Below are 6,300 nucleotides of genomic sequence, written 5' to 3'. Positions count from 1 at the left end.
AGCATTCTTTTTTTCTGTTTGGGTTGGGGGTGGTGGTGCAAAAAAAGGTAGAGAGATTCAATTAAATAATAAGACTTGAGTGGAAGGTAATGTCTCAGCACAAAATGTACCACAGGGACCATGGTTGGTAAGAAGAAGAAGGTCTATATCCAAAGGTGTAAGATTACCAGTGAAATACATTTTGGCATAGAAGTATATTTATTGGGTTCAAAGGACTCCTGTGATACCTACTTAGTACAAATATGGCAAAAAAAAAAGATGTCCCCACAGTTCCACTTTTGTAAAAATAAGTAAGTTGAAAGTCTCCCCAAACTGTCCATGAGTGGTAGTTAGCAATTATCTGTATGTTTCCCTCCATTCTCTGCATTCATGTTAATTTTTCCCCACAGGTTGATAGTAGAATAAAAATTACCATAACCTTCCAGAGCTATGGTGGCACAGATTTCCCCTGCAAATAAATGGAGAAGACAACTTTTTTCCTCTACCATATCCCACAATGAAGTGTGACATCTGGGTGTCAATTTGGAACAGCTTCCACTAGAGCACATCCATATCGATCCCAAGGGCCCTTGATTTTTACCTCAAGGTATCTTCTGGAAGGTGCTGTGGTGCATGTCTGTAATCCCAGCAACATGGGAGGCTGAGGCAGGAGTATGGAAATTTCAAAGCCAGACTGGGCAACTTAATGAGATCCTGTCTCCAAAAAAAAAAAAAAAAAAAAGACTGGGGATGAAGCTCAGAAGTAGAAAGAATGCTCCTGGATTTGTTTCCCAGGATTGGAAAGGAAAAAAAAAATTTCTGGTTGGGAATTGCAGGGAGTCCTGGTGCCCCCTATTGTTATCAGGTCACTGATATGTGGGAATGAACCAGATCCGAAGTATATTTACATAAGCAGCAGACTGACACTCTTACAGGATTGAGTAGTGTCCTCCCCAAATCAAATTCACATGGAACTTGTAAATGTGATTTCATCTGGAAAGAGAGTCTTTCTAAATGTGATTAGTTAAATTAAGATGAAGTCATACTGATACCACTGGTTACTGGTGAAGAGTTCTGCTCCCTCACATGTTGAAGCTTGAACATTAAAGAGGCACACTGAATCAAGCATATAAAGCAGGGTTAATTTAAAAAGGGGTAACATAGACTTCTCCCGGGAGGGAGGAGGAAGCCATAGCTGGTATAGCAAGAAACAAGGGTTTTCTGCCTTTTTATAAGTCCTAGGCTTCCTTTGTTCTCCTGCCCTCTTCCCCCTTATGTATCTCCTTCCTGAGTACATTACTAGGCCCAGGGATGCTTGGTGGACTGGCCAAAAGGTGGAAAGCAGATGGGCTGGAGAGGCAGAGGAGGAAGGGGGTGTAATTAACCACTCTCTGTAGGGACAATCCCTGGGACAGTTTACCTTAGCAACAGGTTGGAGCAGGGGCAGGTTATCTTGATTAAGGTGGAGAAAGGGCTCTGCAGGAATTCACATTTCAATCTCTCTCCAACTTCTCAGACCCAAATTGGCCTCCTTGATATGACCTGACTTGATTTACCTATCTATACCGACTGCCTCTTTTAATTCTGGCTTCAATACTAGAATAATATGGACCTTAATTCAATGACTAGTATCATTATAAGAAGAGGAAACTTTGGACATACACACTCATGAAAGATAGCCACATGAAGAGATGGAGGCAGAGATGTGAGAGTTGTTGCAACAAGCCAAAGGACATCATGATGGCTGGCAACCACCAGAAACCACTAAGAGGCAAGGAAGGATCCTTCTCTAGAGCCTTCAGAGATAGGACGGCCCCACTGACACCTTGAGTTCAGACTTATGGTTTCCAGAACTGTGAAGTAATGCATTTCTATCATTTTAAACCCCTCAATTTGTGGTATGTCATCCCCTGAATATTAATACAAGATTTACATGGAGGAAATTTGTTTCATCTTCTGAAATGCATTTCAATAATGATATGAGGAAGCAAAGGGACTGTGTGGCTCTTTTGATTATACTCTGCACTGGTCTGTACATGAGTAGGGAAACAAATTGGTAAGGTATCATAAAACTTGCTTTAGGGAAAAGTTCTGGGATATTTTTGTCCTTTTGTAACAAGGACTTAGACTCTTCACTTGGGCCTGCAAATGTCAGATGGATAGCTAAAATTAGGATTAAAGATTTGGCATCACTGCCTCCATTTTTCATTCCTCTCCTTTTTTCTGAGTCACGTTGGATTCCATGAACAAAGTGTGATGGATAAACATCTTGTGATGAGTCAAGGGTAACCTTCAGATAACATCAATTTTCTTGTCCTCAACAAGGCCCTGCTTGACCATCCTGAGATAGTGATAAACCAGACCATATCTGATCAATATCACCTGCTTTGCAGCTATGCAAAGCCTACAGCTCTGGAAACTTCCAACCTTACCCTCATTCTCTTTTCTGTAAAACCTCAAAATCATTGTCAACCCCTTGAAAGCAGGGCTAAGGAACCAAGTTCCCCTTGTCTTCCTGGTGCAGCTACACTGATTGAAGCTCTTTTTTTTTTGATTTTCACCATTACTTTTTCCATTTGGTTTTTGGGGCAAGTCGCCAGACCTGATTTGTTGGACCCCTGGAATCAGAACTCTGGCCAAGACTCTAATAACACTTTTGCTTTAACTCACCTATAATTTTGAAGTTTTCCACGATGAATATGCATTGCTTGTGTAAAAATAGACATTTATATCTATATACACGCATCATGTACTTATCCATCCATGTATATCTTTAATCAATCATATTCTCATTCACTTGTAGAACCCTTCTAAGTGAAATAGTTCCAGAGTAACTTCATTTCTTATAGTCCCAAGGCTAGGAATTATTCCTTAAAAGCTGTGGCAGGGATAAGAGTGGATAATAATAATACCATATATTTATATAGCCTTTGATACTCTTCAAAGAACTCACCTCCATATCCATTGATACATTTAACCTGATAATCCTTTGATAGATAAATGACAGTGAGCACACTGAGTGATAGGAACATGAAGCCAAGGGGATAATTTTATGAACTGGACATACATGCTAGACTTCCACATATTTTCCCTGAAGAAGAAATTTACTCCAAAAGCAATTTACCTAAAGCCATTCTGGCACTGCTCTGACTTCAGTCAATAAGATGTTACATTTCTTGACAAACCTGTTATCCTTAGGGCTATTTTCTTAGGGCAGAGGAATTTAAGACTCCACTCTGCCAATAAGAACATAAGTTACCCCCAAGGGATGACTTTCGTGAACTTTACACGGAACAAAGATTCCAAGACTCAGGAAAACGGGATAAAAAGTGAAGCCCATAAATGAATTATGGTGGAATGTGATGATCATTATTATCCAAAGTATATGTACGAAGACATGAAAAAAAATCTGTTTAAAAAGCAAGCAGTTCCAATTAGAACCAGTCAGCATGGGCCAAGGTGATCAAGAGTTACGTTAAGATCTTTAGTGTATCCTTTTTTTTTTTTTGAGAGAGAGAGAGAGAATTTTAAAATTTTTAATATTTATTTTTTAGTTTTCGGCAGATACAACATCTTTGTTTTCGTTTGTGGTGCTGAGGATCGAACCCGGGCCACACGCATGCCAGGCGAGTGCGCTACCGCTTGAGCCACATCCCCAGCCCTTTAGTGTATCCTTTTAATAGTAACCCCCCATTGGTTTTGCTTGAGTACTTGTGGGTAAGTGCACAGTAGGCACTTAAAAATCTGATGTAATAGCTGGGAGCAGTGGCACATGCCTGTAATCCCAACATCTTGGGAGGCTGAGGCAGGAGGATAGCAAGTTCAAAGCCAGCCTCAGTGAATTAGCAAGGCCCAAAGCAATTGTGAGACCCTGTCTCACAATAAAAAAATAAAGAGGGCTGGGGATGTGGTTCAGTGGCTAAGCACCTCTGGGTTCAATCCCTGGTATCAAAAAAAAGTCTCTTGTAATCCTACTGTCAGTCAAAAATTAAATGTAGGCTTATCTGGTTGGAACTCTCTAGAAAGTTCTCTAAGATCCCAATAAAACTAGGGATCAAAGAAGGCACAATGTTGCTCTCTCTTAGAGACAAACTACTTTCTCTTTCCCACCCCTTTGAGAGTGCTTTCTTTCTTAATAATCTTTATTATATTTTTAACTAAGTTTAATTTCATGTCCTGACATTTTCTCCTGCAAAAACAGAGAGCCAAGAAACACAAGGCAAACTCTGAATTCCCAGGTCCCCTGCCAGTTACATAAGGAAATTGAGATTTGGACAGTTGTTAAGCAACCCCTCCAAGGTCTCATAGGATGTCATGGTCTTAATACTTAGTTTGGCACCAGTTTCTAGAATATAAGATACATTAGCTTTCATCTGCTTCTTTCACTACTAAATCTTCAGTACTTAGAATAGTGCCTGGAATATAGTAATTGTTTGGTAAATTTTCATTGAATGAATGTATAATTACAATGCAGGCTCCTCCTGAGAAGTATTTTATGCTGCTTGGAACGTTTTTATTCAAGCCAGGCTGTTGTGGTATGCAGAAGGCAAGCAGGGCTGCCAAGGAGTTCCCATTAGCTTTCTTCCCAATCTATGTCCTTCCATGGCCTGGTCCTCACATCACCTACAAGGAAGCTTCTAGTTGTGTGGTTGACATTGGGACTGGAAAGGGCTCCTTGTCCAAAAATAGTACCACCCAGCAAAAACATCCAGGGGCAATGGGAGGGCAGGCTCTGTAAATGTGTGGGCTTGTTACTCACAGAAAATTTGGTTCTGGGACAAGTAACAGGACACATCAAAAATATTCAGAGAGAGAGAGAGAGAGAGAGAGAGAGAGAGAGAGAGAGAGATGGAGAGATAAGGTGGTGGGAAACATGGATGGAATAGTGAGGAACAGAGTAAGAGGTGTGCAGAAAATGTCCAAAAATCAAGGTAGGAGGGGAAACCTTGTTGGAACAAGTATGACTCTTTGACTTTGAAACATGGGTGAAAAGAAAAGTGAGGCTGGGTGGAGCCACACATCTGTAATCCCACCAGCTCAGGAGGCTGAGGCAGGAAGATCATGAGTTCAAAGCCAGCCTCAGCAACTTAGCGAGGCACTAAGCAACTTAGGGAGACCCTGTTTCAAAATAAATAATAAAAAGGGCTGGGGATGTGGTTCAGTGGTTAAGCACCTCTGGGTTCAATTCCTGGTACCAAAACACTTTTTAAAAAGTTAAGTGAGGCAAGCACATGAATCCTATCTTTATACCTATGCCTTACTGCAGTCCTAGCCCAATCCCCAGTTCTCACATCCTGTCCTAAGGATAACCCTCTACTTCCCCCATACAAGTGACAACTTCCCACAAAGCTGTGTCGAGGTCTCTCAGATGACAGGCTTTTGTGCAGAGGGACTTCCTAATGCAAATCCTACTGGGAAAGTTGCCTGGGGAGTAAATTTCCAGGAAGCATTAAAGGTACCCCTCCCCTGCCTGGGACAGTTAGGTGTATGGTTACTCTTATTGCTGACGAGGACTAGGGGTGGGGGGGAAGCTGGGGAATTCCACAAAGAGACAGAGGCCAGGAGACCTCTGAGGACTGGGGGTCAGGAAGCAGAGCCCTGGAGACCTGGGAAGCTTCAGGATTCCACAGCCCTCTCATCTCCTGGCCTTTTCCACACATCCCAGAACAGAAAGAGGAAATTTGAGGATTAAGGGCCGACTAATTATAGGTAAGAAAATTGCCTATAAAAGGCACCACTGTCTTAATTAGGGACCATTTCTGGCTAATTTGCAATGCAAGGGGAGGGGTACAGTTTTGATAACAAAAGATTTTGGGAGGTCATGCATTTCTGCATTCAGGTAGACCTGTGTATATTCTGGTCAGGGAAGTCTTCCAGCACCTTTGAGCTGTATAGGAGGGGAGTCACAAGGGTGTTTTTCTTCTTTTCCAACATTGTATACTTCTGTTCCCAACCTCCTAGGCTTCACAGGACCAGTACACACTAGGTAAAAAATGCCAGTCTAGGATTTCATTCATGCAGCTGAACCCAAGAATATGCATTTTGTCAATTATCAATTTTCCTATTTTCAGTTTCTTAACAAAAAACGGTCTGAAAATCTGCTCCTATCTCAGAGCAGAATGACCATTTTCCACTTAGGACACCTAGGAACTTTCCAACAGTAGTATGGCATTTGGGAGCATCCTTCACAGAGTTGGTGAACAATGAAAATTACTGCATTTTCAGAGTTAGCTCCTCTGAAACCGGAAATGTGAACAAAGCTGACTTAGTGTTAATACTTTCTCTTACTCCTTTAAGAAGGAGGAGAGACTGTGCTCAAGT

The sequence above is a fragment of the Marmota monax genome, unplaced genomic scaffold (assembly GCF_021218885.2).
Source record: "Marmota monax isolate L192 unplaced genomic scaffold, Marmota_monax_Labrador192_F-V1.1 WCK01_AAM20220418_F8-fsc00333, whole genome shotgun sequence".
Lineage (NCBI taxonomy): Eukaryota > Metazoa > Chordata > Mammalia > Rodentia > Sciuridae > Marmota > Marmota monax.
Note: the sequence above shows the minus strand (reverse complement) of the source record.